At 39.9% G+C, this 14,961-nt stretch overlaps 1 protein-coding gene across 12 annotated transcripts in view; it reads left to right on the top strand.

Annotated features, from left to right (window-relative positions):
- Positions 1-3,841: 3,841 nt before the first annotated feature.
- Positions 3,842-14,961, top strand: part of PTK2 (protein tyrosine kinase 2) — a 210,428-nt gene continuing 199,308 nt past the window's right edge. For 3 of the 12 annotated variants that reach the window (XM_087931787.1, XM_087931784.1, XM_087931773.1), the window contains exon 1: positions 3,888-4,084. The gene's annotated coding sequence lies outside the window, so the exon portion shown is untranslated. Of the gene's footprint in view, positions 4,085-14,961 lie in introns of all 12 variants that reach the window. The other 9 variants (XM_087931786.1, XM_087931783.1, XM_087931788.1 and 6 more) reach the window with 6 other exon arrangements.

Raw genomic sequence — 14,961 nt, 5'->3', positions numbered from 1 at the left:
TTATATTATTTCTGTGGTCTGGTGTATATCAGCTGGATTTTTCAGACTGGATTTGTCATGTTAGGCCACATTAAACAACCAAATATTTTCCCTGAAATGGAGAAGGCTGTCAGCTTATTCCCTAAAAGTTGGGTAGATTAAAGCCATCAAATTTGGGCTGCAAAGAGTCTGGTGAACAGTAGAGGCCAGCAAAGAGTTCTTTCTGTATCTTTGCTGCCCTTTGGAGGTGGTTCAGGTGTGCAGTCTGGTGTTCACGCACTAGCTTCTTTTCAAAGGACTGCAAGGCAGAAATAATCCCTTCCCAAGGACCCGGAATAAGCAGCTATGGATGTGTTAAAGCTATCATCCCAGGATGTAAACTGTTATTAAGATTATAAAATTATTTAATTTTAATCAAATGTAACTGAAAGAGTTTTGGAGGTTGGCCCGTGCATGTATTGCTTAAAAGCTCTGGTGTTTAAACCTGGGTTGCAGGAAGCTACCCTAAGAGAGGTATTGATATTGTCACCTAAAAGATTCACAGTGGAACCACACATTTAGAAATAGGCTTGATAATTTATCCAAATTTTATTCCAAGCCGTTTGGCACTTTATTTGTTGCAGGAAATTACCTTGCGGTTCAGTTAAATTGCAATCAAGAAAGTCTATTTTGAGTATTTTTGCAAGTTAAAAATCTCTCTCTTTCCCTCTCTCTCTGTCATTCTCCCTTTTGGAATTGAAGCTAATACATGAACACCAGCCTGCAGATCTGATGTCAAAGCACTGGACAACCTCCAGAGGGCAGCAAAGATGCAGAAAGAAGTGTTTTGCTGGCCTCTAGTGGTCACCAGGCTCCTTGCAGCCCAAATTTGATATTCTTAATCTATTCAAGAGTGTTTAAAAATTTATTTATTTATTTATTTATTTATTTTGTCGAGCGATTATAAGATAACAGGTATAAGTATAAACATAGTTATGAATACATGAAATGGATACATATAAGAAAAATAAAAAGAAACAATAGGACAGGGACGATAGGCAAATTGGTGCACTTATTTACTTATCTACAGACCTCTTAGGAAAGGTCAATAGTAGACAGTCTAAGGTTACTTATACCTATTATTTTGTAAGCAATTGACATACATACATACATAAATAAATAAATAAATAAATAAATAAATAAATAAATAAATAAAATAAAGTTTTTGGGGTTTCGTGAAGAAACTACAGAATCAGGTAGAGTATTCCAGACATTGACCACTCTGCTGCTGAAGTCGTATTAGTTGACAACCTTCTCTATTTCAGGGAAGATATATTCTGTTGTTTGAACATTCAATTATCTTTTAAATATATGAAATTGTGAATAAGACATTTAATTTGAATTTTCACTGTAACCATAGTATTTACCTGGGAATGGAATCCCTGAATCCTCAACAGCTGGTTGTTCTCCTAGGTCTTGGGGCAGTGTCTTTCTGGAGCCCTGACTGGTAGTGTGATATGTGGTTTTCCAAATTCATATTGGTTGCAGAATTCCGTGTCTTGGGATCACGTGATCTGTTTCTGCGACCTTCTGACCAGCAAAGTTAATGGGGGAAGCCAGATTTACTTAACAACCGGGCTACTAACTTAACAACTGAAATGATTCACTTAACAATTGTGGCAAGAAACAATGTAAATGGGACAAAATTCACTTAACAAGAAAGTGTCTTGCTTAGCAACAGAAATTTGGGGCTCCATTGTGTCATAAGTCGAGAACTAGCTGTACTGGTACTGCTTAACTTACAAAAGTTTGGCTAGTGTCCGTTCGAAGTTACAACGGCACTTATGACCGTTTTTCACACTTATGACTGTTGTAGCATCCTCATAGACATGTGATTTATATTCGGAGGCTTGGCAACTGACTCACATTTATGATGGTCGCAGTGTCCCGGACTCATGTGATCCCCTTTTGTGACCTTCTCACTAGAAAAGCCAGATTCACTCAACAACTGTGCTACTAACTTAACAACTGCGGTGATTCACTTAATAAATGTGGCAAGAAAGGTTGTAAAATGGAGCAAAACTCACTTAACAAATTTCTCACTTAACCATATAAATTTCGGGCTCAATTGTGGTCGTAAGTTGAGAACTACCTGTAGTTTGAACATGTTAAACCTTACATTAAACACTTGCTTGTACTTGCATTTCCTCCATAATAACATCAGAATTCAGAAAATCCTGCCCTTAATCAGAATTTTATTTTTTGTCATTAATATTTACTCTCCTGAAGTAAAATAGGAGGTGCTTAGCTACTAAGCTGTCAAGGGCAAGACTGCTATTTTCATCTTCTGCTTAAAACTATTCTCCCTCTGTAACATCCCTACACAGCAACTGAAATTTTAATGACTGTTATGTTGTAATTAAGTTCAGTGTTATTTTATGGGTTATACAAGTACAACAGGATTTATTGGTTTATTAAAGACTTAGAAAATTAAAAGAGGCAATGCCATGGCTGGGAACTATTAGTGATAGAAGTCTAGATACTATATCAAGCCCCAGAAATGCAAAATGGATGTTCCAATTAATTCTTGCTGTTGGTAAATTCATACATTGAATTAAGCAGTTTGTTTGGAGTGAAGGTACTATGAAGCCAGCAATTGTGGTTTGTTCAACAAACCATCATTAAAGTTCATTATATTATGTACCACTATTATAGTAAATATTGAAATTTGGAGCCAGTTTGGTCTAGTTACATAGGGGTTCCCAAACTTGCCAACTTTAAGACTTGTGGACTTTAACTCCCAGGTCTATAATTCTCCAGATCTGGAAAGGCGGGTAGAAACTTAATGTGGTTTATTTTAGCCTGGCAGGTATTTAGTTTTCTAAAACATAGCTTACGGCTAAGCTTGTTGCTGTATTTATTTATTTTGTCATGTTTATGTGGTATATATTGGAGATAGTGACCCTTTGAGCGCTGTGTGCAACTGAATTTCATTCTAATGTATGCTGATTGGTGTACATTCAAAGTGACAATAAAGTAATTCTAATAAGCCCTGTTCACAGTGGCTTATTCAAGGAACGGGAGTAAATCATGGCTTGCGGTCATGCGGGCCACTGAAAGCAATTCCTGACCTGCCAATGGTATGTGAGCCATAGCAGACGCTGGTGAGAGCTGGATTAGCAGCACCCATTCTCTCCAGGCCTGTCCTACCTCATAGGGTGGTTGTTGGAAAACCCAGCCGGACTGTTTTTGTTTAATTTACTTTTACTTTATTGTCGTTGCACCTCCTACAATGAAATTAAATGCCCACTTCAGTGTACATTATGACTTATAAAAATTGAATGGAAAACCCCTAGTATTGCATTCATATTGCACGACTATACACTATTGCAAAAAACGATGAGGGGTGGGCGTTAAAGAGGCTCGTCCTAAGTTCATGGCTGCCACTTTGGCTTTGCACTACAATGAGGCGCGTTTGGAGGGAAAGCCTTTGAATGGGAGGACCTGAGGTCAACTCCACCACCCTGCACACAGCGCCCCGCTTCGGGGGCGACGCTGACCCTCAGCCTACCTCGCGGGGATGTTGTTAGGAAGGGAGGGAGGGGGAGAGAGATATGTGGAACGCTCCTTCAGCGTAAGAGCAGGGCGAAAAGGAGGAGGAGCCTCTGCTCCCCTCGCGCCGCGCGTCCCACTCCCCCCCTTCGCTCACGCCGCTGCCCCCCCAGGTTTCTCGCAGCCATCTTCGCCTGGCGCTGCGCGTGCGCGTGCCGGCAGTCTCTCTCTCTCTCTCTCTCTCTCTCTTTCTCTCTCTCGCGCGCGGCCGCGTCGTCTCCCATCGTGCAGCGCGCCGGGCAGGGAGGGGGCGGGGCGAGGGGGAAAGAGCGTGAGGCAGAGTCTGAAGCGAAGGGGGAGCGGCCTGGAAGCGGCCGCCGGGCGGGACGGCGGGAGCGCTGGCTGAGGAGGAGGCGGAGGCGGCCGCCGGGCATCCCTGAGGGCGCGTCTCCCTCGCCTTGGCCGCCCTTCCTTCCTTCCTTCCCTCCCTCCTTCTTCTCCGCCTTCGGCCGCCTCTGACACAGGCACACACAACACACACACACACACACACACACAACAAGCAGCTGCGCCGGTGAGTGAGGGAAGAGCGTGTGAGGGGAAAACCGGGGGGGCGTGAGAGTGAGGCGGCGGCTGCGCCTCACGGGTCTGAGGGGTCGGGAGGGAGGGAGGGAGGGAGGGCCCCGGCACGTGCGGTGGAGGGGAGGGAGGGGCTGCCCTCCTGCCTCGGCGTGTGGGGAGAGGGGGGTTGAATGGAAACGGGGTGAGTGGGGGCGGGAGGAGGCGCCCCCCCCTCCATTCCCGGCTCTTCCCGGCGGGTCCCTCGGGCTTCCCGACCCGGCTTCCCTCCCTCCCCTCCAGGGAAAAGAGGCCGGGCGGGGGGGGCGGAAATGCGGCTGGCTGGACCTGCGGACCCCCGCCCGGGAGGTAGGCCCGGCTGTGGGCCGTTTTTTTTTTGTTTTTTTTCCCCCTTTCCCTCCCCCGGGACTCGGACCCGGACCCGGACGGCGTCCCCCGTCCCCCCCCTTCGGCTCTCGGGCAGACGGAGCGGAAGCGGTTGAGGTTTCTGCGGCGGCTCCTCTTCCTCTTCCCCGCGAAGACTTTCTGGTTCTTGGAAAGACGCGTCCGGCCGGGGGACGGTGGTGGCTTTCGAGGGAAGCGGCCCTGATTTGTCCTCGCATCCTCCGGGCTAACCCACGGGCGGACGGGGAGAAAAAAAACAACGAGGCACGGGTTGAAACGTAGCCTTGGACTCTCTGCTACACGTCCCCTTGGTTTCCAGCCCTGCAAACCTCCCCTTCCTGGTTTTGAACCCGGGTTAGTTAATCTTTCGCTCTGGTCCTGCTTGGGGTCTTGTTCCTTTCATGGTGGTGTATTACTAGGATAGTCCTCGACTTACAACCGTTCATGACTTATGACCGTTTGCACCCTTACGACCTTTGCAGCATCCCCTAATCCTGTAGTCAAAATTCAGAGGCTTGAGAACCGGTTCCATATTTAGGATCGTTGCTGTGTCCCAAAGTCATGTGATCCCCTTTTGGGACCTTCTGACAAGCAAAAATCAGATTCACTTAACAGTCAGGTGACTGACTTATCCACTGCAGCGATTCGCTTAACAACTGTGGCAAGAAAGGTTGTACAATGGGGCAACGCTCACTTAACAAATGTCTCACTTAACAACCGAAATGTTGAGCTCAATTGTAGTCTTAAGTCAAGGACTACCTGTACTTTGGGAAAGGCTTCCTTCCGTTCCCTGTTTTATTCCGTATGTGTAGCACACAATACAGGTAGTCCTTGACTTAATGAGCACAAATGAGCCCAAATTTATGGTACTAAGGAGGTGTTTGTTTAGTGAATTTTGATCCATTTTATGACTTTTCTTGCCATGGTTGTTAAGTGAATCATAGTGGTTAATAACCTGGTTAAGTGAATCTGGCTTTCCGATTGATTTTGCTTGTCAAGATGGTTGCAAAAAGGGACCATGTTGGGACATAGCTACGGTCATAAATATGAACCAGTTGCCGAGCATCTGAATTTTGATCACATAATCAGAGATACTGCAAAGGTCATAACTGAAAAATGGTCATAAGTCAACTTTTTTCAGGGCTGTTTTAACTAAACAGTCACCAAGTACCTGTATTACTAGGACTACTTTGTGTAAAGTACTTCCCTTTCCTTCCCTGTTTTATTGCAAATGCACACAATACGCACAAGATATAAATGCTGGACGCTTTTACACTTGGCGTAAGATCTGACTCCAGATAATGCTGTATAGTAGAAATGCTATCAGTTGTGATTTTGGATTGCATTGTTGGTGATGAACATCTGTACTACAAACTTTCCAATCCCCTTTCCCACCCTGAAATCCACATCTGGAAGTAGTTTAGATTTTCTTTCCCCTAACAACATCCTTAAACAATAACCAGTATATACATGGCATGATTAAATTTATAAACAGATTACTTGAGCTCACAAAAGAAAGGAAGGTAATATTAATTTGCTCAGTCGTGTTGTCTGGCAAATCTCATTCTAGTTATGACGAAAGATGAATGATTGCTTCCTTGCCCTTATCCTCTTCCCTCTGGTTTACTCAGCTTGTCACAACTTTCATTTTTGCTGTAGGCCTGATAACTACAACTTTTGGCTTAAACCTTAATGGTGCTGGGTCTATATATAACTGAGCAAGGCAACACTTGTTTCCATTGTGTACCTGTTTGCATATTCAGGATCCTGTAATAGAAACCATTATCTGTGATTCTCCTTCTCTTTGCAATTCTTAGGACTTGTTTTGATGTAGCAGCATCTCTTCCATCTTTCTCGACATTCAAGGCAACCTCCATCTTTGCAGAGAGTTAACAGATGCCAACTACAATTTAATTTTAAAAACCTAGCCATCATTTATATAAAGCAAACTGTCATTGAATAAAGGTTAAGAGAGGACACAGATGTCCTCCATTCCCCAGAAGTGCTCAAGTGCCAGACAGTATTAGGCATTTAATGAACTGAATGGGGAATTGGTGACCCATGCTACATTCTGTGTTGATATGGGCAACAATGGCACCTGCTAAAATTCCCTTCTCTGCACCACAACTAATTAAGTATTTAAGAGCTTTTGTTCTTGATTGTACCTGGTTACCTTAGTCCGGTGGTGATGAAATCATGTCCTGTTTTCAAGGAAATGTCTTGATATTAAGAGCCAGTTTTAATAATTTCAAACCAGAAGAGATTAAATCTTTGTGTCTTCTAAGGAGACATTCAGTTTGCAGCCATTTTAATCATAAATGGTAATTCTTTTCTGTTTTTGTTTTGATAGACAAGTTGGGGATTTTCTGAATCTTAATGTAACCTAACTATTAAAGGAATGCTTTGCACACATTTTAACATTATTTTAGCTAGATTAGCATATTTTAAATGTTAACCTAAATTTACACTGAATGCTGGAAGTGTTTACTGGTGAACTATGAACTTGTAAGAAGCCAATTTGGATAATGATTTAACTTCCTAGAAAGGTATTGTTTGGACTGGGATATCCTGTGGTTATTTGAACATAGGATCTCTTGCCCTGTGTGTAATCAAGTAGAGATTGGGTCAGTTTGTACATAACAGGAAGCCATGGATTCCTGCTCTGTGAGTGAGTTGTGGTTGTACTGTAGCTCCTTCTTTCCTTTTCCTTCTGTTTTGCATGCCAGGGAAGGAAATGTGAAACTTGCAATTTGAAATAAATCACGTTTCTTTAAAACCAAAGTGCAGAAATTATGGTTTGTTTAAACCAGTTTCAGAGTCTGGTTTGTTTACTAAGTTTTATCCAGCCACAGAACTGAGTTTTGGCATAACAGTGCAACATGATGTTGGAAGCTGAAAAGCCATGTTTTCTTGACTTCTGATTCTTGGAAAGGAAAGGTGTGAGACTGGGATTTATTATGTCTGGATTGGATCATTACAATAAAATAGAATGACAGAATATCAGGATTGGACATTTACTTTTGAGCTTGTTGAAGAGAGGGATAGAATGAACTTGTAAGACCAAGGACTGTTTCCACATGCCACAGAAAGATGAGTTTCTAAAAGTAAGGATGTTTGAGCTGAGCCTGATGAACACAGATTTGTGCAGTTTTTCTTGTAGTACGGAAATTGTCTGGCGTTCTCTTAATATAAGCATTGGGGATTTTTGGGGGGACGGGGAGGTTCCTCCTAATCTTGTCTGCAGCTTTGACATTTCTGATGGTTTCCCATCTAAGTATTACTTTGGTTAACTTTGCTTAACTTGCAAGTTGACCAGATGCTATTACCTGTAGTTATACACACACAATCAGGAGAGAGAATACTTTAACATGGCCTAGTGTAGCCTTCTCAGTCTCATAATTGGCACTTCACATCTTTCTAGTGTGGTGGCTGTAGGGGTGAGGGTTTTTCTGGTTTTGCCCATTTAGAATAGCCCAGGTAACTGAGGGCTTTCTTATGTTATCATTTCTTTTGTACCCACCTAAATAAGTGTCCCTTTCCCAGGTGATTGGGAAGATTAATCTATAGCTTTGCTTTTATCATTTGAAAGCTAATTTAAAACCATTGTCAAATTCTCTATAAATGCTGCTTTTTCTTCTCTTAATGAAAAGTATTTTATTATCAAACGCCTGTGCAGAAGTTAATTGTATTTTTGCAGAAGCAATTACTGAATTGAATAACTTTGCCAGTGCATTTTAATAATCAAAAGGCAACAATTTTTAAGTTCTGTTGTCATTGCTCAGTCTGCCTGTTCTTGGTAGACTTACCAGACACAATCTATTAGGTCCAGTTCTGAATGCATGCACTATTTTGCATCTTTTATCCTTCAGATGAGCAGCTTTCATTTTCAGAAATTCTGATTTCTTCACTCTTCTCCTATTTTTTTTCCCTTTGTGGACTGTTTTTTGGTTTAGTTTGCTAAAAAATACTCTTAGTATTTAATTTTTGTGTGTGCTCTTTTAGTCACTCAAGTGTACATTAACAATAGTTAGCCTTTCAGGGGAAACTCAAAAGAGGATTTATCTTCTTTTTCTCAGAATAGTTTTTTTTTTAAATCTTTTTTCTTGAGCAGGGAACCTCAGTCAGCATGAAACTTTAGGTTTGATTTTTCATAAGTTTTCTTCTTAAATATATATATTTTCTTTCTTTCTTTCTTTCTTTCTTTCTTTCTTTCTTTCTTTCTTTCTTTCTTTCTTTCTTTCTTTCTTTCTTCTTTTCTTTCTTTCCTTTCCTTCCTTCCTTCCTTTCACTATTATCTTGGCAATACTGTAGAAAGAAGATTAAGAGGCATAGATAGGATCACTTCCTATTCCTAGCTTGGTACTAAAAACTTCCTCTGTTATTTTTGTGGAAGGGAAAAGGCAGAGTCTTCCTAATACTGAGTACCTTTGCTTCAGTTATTAAGCCAGAATTACTGGACTGAATTCATTGAAACTAGTCCAGGAACAGTGAAACAAGTTACATTTATTTGTGGTCTAGTAGATAAAATAAGATTCCCCAAACAAATTAAAAACTTTTCTAATGCCAAGCTGCTTTTAAGTAGAAACAGATTTCAAAAATTCCTCTTGTTCCTAACTTTGAGATACTGCTGATCCTTTTTTTTTGAGTAGGGCAGTTGACAAGTTGTTTTATATTCTATTTTTGTAGTAAACATTTTACTCTAGTTTTACTCGACTTAACACTACAATTGAACCCAAAATTTATGTTGCTAAGTGAGACAGTTATGTGAATTTTGTCCCATTTTACAACCTTTCTTGCCACAGTTGTTAAATGAATCACTGTACTTATTAAAATTAGGAACATAGTTGTTAACTGAATCTGCCTTCCTTATTGACTTTGCTTGTCAGAAGGTCGCAAAAAGGGATCACCCTGACCCTAGGACACCACAACTGTCATAAATACGAGCTAGTTGGCAAGCGCCTGAATTTTGATTAAGTGACTGTGGGGATGCTGTAACAGTCAAAAGTGTGAAAAACAGTCATGTCATAAACTGTAAACTGTTGTAAGACAAGGACTACCTGTAAACGACACTGTAGCTGGTAAGGATATGACTATGAAAAAGGAAGCGCAGGGGATACAGTGCATATTTTTTTTCTTTCAGTGGCTTTGTATTTTTCTTTGCGACTTGTCTTAGCTTCTAGCATCAGCAAATTGGTCAGCCAGTGATATTTGATGACACACAACAAAAATACCAATGCTGAAAATGTTATAGATTCATTTTCAGTTACTATATAATTTCAGAGAATTACTGTCATTATATTAAAGAGGTGCTGCCATTTCCGTTTTTTATAGTTTCAGCTGCTTAGGAATCCGAATTTTCGGATGGTGGGGTGGGATTTGCTTTAAATTTAATCATAGGTGGGATGTAAATTAAGGACAGGTAAATAGAAAGTACTAGGACTGTGCGGTGACTTTAGATTCAAAGATAGAAAAATACTTTTGGAGATGCAAAGAATGCAGTACATCTGTGTGATCCTGGGGAGATGGACATGTGCCTTAAGGTGGTCCAGGCAGGTACTACATTCATGCATCTCTGTGCAATCTAAGCATCTTTTTGCCTTTACTTGGTAATTCTAATTCCAGGGCTCCTGAAATTAAGTAGAAAAACAGAAGAATGCCATAATATGGAACTCACCAATTGGGATCTTTATTTCTATTTTTTAAAATGCAATATACAAAAAGTAACAGGGCTGTTAATTTATTTTCCAGCCTATAAATACTTCATTCAGGATAATGAATTGAGGCAGCATATCTCGTATTTTTTTCTGTATGGCATATTGTATTTCTCTTTGTGGAGAAAGCCTGAAAACTTCCCATTCTTTCCAGCTTGCTTTACAACTGGGGTTTTAAAAGTGTTCAACAATAGGGAGCTGAGACAAACCTCTTTCAGGATTATATAGTAGGTACTATATGTTTTCTGTTTAATTTGGTTTTTTTTTAAGTTTTTGGGATAGTGTTAAATTTTGAATAGTATTTCTTAGGAGAAGTTAGTCATGAGTGAAAACTGATTTCCCCCATAGATTTATTATTTAATTATATGTAGCTAAAATTAGATTTTCTTTGTGCAACTTCACCTTTGGAAAGTTTCCAATATCTGTAGCCAGCTATTTTTTAAAATAGATTGTATAGTACTAAAAGTAGCTTGTTTGAAAAGATGTTATGAAGTCTCACTGACTGGAGGACTACTTCATTCAAAATGTAAACGTCAGTTTTCCTGTTTAGTTACTACAAAAACATACAATTCTTCACAAGGGCCAAAGAAAGAAATAAAATACGGAAGCAAGGCTTCTTGAGAAAAAGGTACGTGTATACTGAGTTCAGAACTGCGTCTTCTCTGTTGGTGGAAAGCCATCATCCGCAAGTCACTATGAAGAAGTTGCACAATATGTGTTCAAGCTTAAAATTCTATTCGATGTGTTGTTTTCAGAGCAGGTCTTTTCTGAAAAAAAAATCAGCTGTTGTGATGGTTATGTAGAAAGCATGTTGGTGATCTTATGGAAGATGGTTTAAATCCTCATGAAATGTATAGATCATTTATTATATAGCTGACCATAATATAGAATAGAATTCTTTATTGGCCAAGTGTGTTTGGACACACAAGGAATTTGTCTTGGTGCAGATGCTCTTAGTGTACATACAAGAAAAAGATACATTTGTCAAAGAGTCAGGAATCATCAGGTACGACACTTAATAATAGTCATAGGGTACAATAAGCAATCAAATCATACTAGGAAAGCGTCAATATAAATTGTAAGGATGCAAGCAACAAAGTTACAGTCATACAGTCACAAGTGGAAGGGGATGGGTGATAAGGAGTGATGAGAAGATGAATAGTAATAGTAGTGCAGACTTTGTAAATAGTTGGACAGTGTTGAGGGAGTTATTTGTTTAGCAGAGTGATGACTATTAAGTCAATACATGACTTTGGATGGCTAACCAACAATCCATTAAGATTGTCCAGACAAAAACAGCATGACACATTTGGGGTAATTCAAAGGCACACAATTATCACCAAGACGGGTTCACACATAGCCAGCCCCCCCTGGCCAAGGGAAGAAGGCTGCAAGACTTGTGAAAGTTCCATTCATGGGGCCATTCAAATATTAAGAGAGATTGGTTCCATAATAGAAAAGGCATGTTTTCGGAGTCTTGTTGAATATTATTGTTCGATAGAAATGAATCAGAGCAGGCCATACTGTCAGATCTTATGGGACAAGCACAAGAACTGCAGAGAAGAGTCTTGCAAATAACCTTGTATTAATGAAGGAGATTATTTGTAGCTCAGGGTTGAAATGAGGGGTCGTCCTTGGTGCCTCTGAGCTTGTTTGTTTTCTTGTAGATGTTTGATTACCCAAACTAGGAACATCATCAATGCTAGCCTAGTTACCTAGTTTGGACAATGAAACATCTGCAAGAAAACAAGTAAGCTTAGATCCCTCAAATAATTTTATGCACTGAAAAGAGCCTTATAGATGATGATCAGTACCTTGAATTAAATCTGGAAGCCAGTTCAGCTCACAAAGCAACTGTATTATATGGGTGTACCAAGGCTACACATAAGTACTTTTGTGTACTTGTGTGTCTGAATTCTGGATCAGCTGTAGCTTCTCAGGTTTTCAGGGGCAGTGCAGATAGAGTACATTGCACTAATCCAGATGAAGGGGAGGGGTGACAAATCCTGAGTAACTGTGAGAAGGGCCCCTAGATGAAGAATAGGTACACTTGACATGTAAGATGAATTTATTCAAAAGCTCTCGTGAGTCATGGTCGTCCTATGCACTTTGAACAGGAGCTGGCAACCTTCTAGAAAGACTCCTAAACTGCAAACTTACTCTGCTTGAAGGCATGCTACTCCCATTCAGAACCTCAGATCCTGATCGGGGCGTGGGGTGGGGTGGGGTGAGAGTCCCAAGCCCACAGCTACTCAGTCTTTTAGTCTTGAGCAAATTACTCCTCATCTGTTTATCCACAGCATCTAAGCCCAATTACCTGCCATTTCCTGGGAGGTTCTTGGAGATGTGGATCTAGAACACAGCATCCTCAGGACCAGCAGGTTTGAACTTTCCCCAGATAACTAGGAAATAACCATGTTTTAGTCAGCTTACTGGATTTGAGACTTGACTGTAGCTCAGAGTTATTCTGAACAGGTTTATCTGTGAATATTCCTCACAGGGCATGGTAGATTTTCCTCTGGCCCAATTGCCAAGCATCCAAACTTTGTTTGTGTGACCATGGAGATGCTGCAATGGGTCTATGACAATTCGCCACGGCCAACTCGCTGCGGGACAGGAGTTATACTAATATCAAAAAAATGGTGGAATAGAATCATTGAAGAAAAGATGCAAAAAGAGGGGCAGAATGAAATGCGAATGACCAAAATTAAAATAATTTTTTATTTATTTTAAATAAATTGAATTGTTAAACTGTCATGCAGTAAGTTATCCTGTGGAGAATGGGCCATAGCGAGTTGTCCCATGGCGAGTTGGCCACGGTGGTAAGTGTGAAACATTGTCATAAGTCCATTTTTTTCAGTGCTGTTGTAACTTTGAATGATTGTGAATGAATGTAAGTCAAGGACTGCATTTCTATACTGATGATGTCCATGGAAAGGGGAGATGGTGGGTGGAAACAATAATGTGGGGTATTGATGCAAATGTTTATGAGAGCCTTGCTGTTAATGGTCCTTCAGGATATTTTTAAAAAAGACTTAATAGAAACAGCTTGAGGGAATGGCTAGGCAAGAGGCCAGAGAAACCAAGGTCAGTGTAGAAAATGTAACTAAACCAATGAGTCATATCTTCTTTCCCTTTTTTTTGTGAGCAGTGAAAGTTAGGTCATCGCAAAGTATGTAACAGGCAAGACTTTTATGGATTGCAACAGTCATCAGATCTCAACAGATTTCAAACATAGGAAAGTTGTATAAAGTTTGTGCTTTGTAGTGTCTGAATATATAAAACAATTTGGTATGTTTTTTTGGAAATTGCAAGTACTTTCCAGAACAAAAATGCATCTTCTCCATATTTGTGGACATTCTATCCATAGACTTCCTGTTTCTCTTCCAAGAGAGGAGAGGGTAAATTAGGTAATAAATGCTAATTATTTCTTTATGGTAAAAGACCAGAAACAATATTCAGAAGTAAGCAAGTAAAGAAAAAGAGAAAAGTACCTGATTTTGATAATAAAACATAAATCTTAGGTGATGTGGTATTGGTATTCTAGGTTTGAGGTTCTTCTGCATTTATTCATCTTAATGTCATTAGCAATTTAAAAAGAAAATGGAAAATAATCTACGCTATTGTAATCCATAGAATAAACTAATAGACATCCAGGCAAACACAATTAAAAAACCAGCAGTAAAGCTCTATACAGGCTTGAAAGATAGATTTAATAGATTGGCAAATTAATTAATTAGAAGTGGGAAATACTAAATCATGTAGCTAAATGGTAAGGATGAAATATAAACATCTATTGTGTGATTCATACATCATTTCACAGATTCTGTTTTTTGCAGTCACACAGATACTAAACAATTGGAAAGTAGACTGGAGAGTTTCTATAGCAGAAAGGGCTTGTAATGATGGTGTATCAAGAACATTGTCTTTCGGAATTACAGAGCCTTTCCACTGCTGTTGAGATTCTTCCTGTCTAGCATGGGTAACATTCATAGGACACTCATTTGTTTAACTTTTAAAAGGATGTGAAGGAAGGAAGCATATTGTGATTTTGACCCCTCTCTTACTAACTTATTTTTATGGTGCTTCTGAGAAATAGCTTCCTTCGAATATTTTTACAAACATTTTTGGTCAAGATTATTTTCTGTTTTACATGCTGTAACTAACATGGAAAATATTGAAACTGTTATTGTATTGATCATTTTATGATGTTAACCGACCAGTCACTTGTATGAGATGGGAGACTATGCAAGTATAGAAAATAAATTAAACCAAGCCATTTAAAATGGATAACATGAACTATTAAGCACTATTTATTGTTACAGAAGTCTATTCTGTTTAGCTCAGTAAAGAACCTTCTTGCATTCAGCCCCTCTGCCCACGCTGCATTTATACTACTTCATCAGCTACTGTTTAGAAGGTAGCTGGTCAGTTCCTCATGCCTTGTATGCCATCATCTGTCTTTTTATTTTAGTAGGCCATTCTGCAGTGCGCATATATTATTCCTGATACATTTGAACATAGAAATAGTAATAGTGGCTGTAGCAGAACCAGGTAAGGAACTGAGTCATAATTGCAATTGCTTTGTTACTAATAAAAGTGTGTAATAGAAAATGTATGAATCCCTAAAGAGAAGTCTTCCGCTATATGTTCAGTTTTTCAGACTGAAGGCCAAAACCCTACTTTTCCACAGAACTGCTTGGGTAAATGCAGCTTGGAAATAGCTAATAGTCATGCATTGCCTCCCCCCCCAAAAAAAAAAAAAAAAAAAGAAGGG

This window comes from Pseudonaja textilis, chromosome 3 (genome assembly GCF_049901715.1).
Source record: "Pseudonaja textilis isolate UNSWEBS1 chromosome 3, rPseTex1.2, whole genome shotgun sequence".
NCBI classification, from domain to species: domain Eukaryota; kingdom Metazoa; phylum Chordata; class Lepidosauria; order Squamata; family Elapidae; genus Pseudonaja; species Pseudonaja textilis.
The sequence above is the reverse complement of the archived record's forward strand: the minus strand, read 5'-3'. Positions and strand labels throughout refer to the sequence as shown.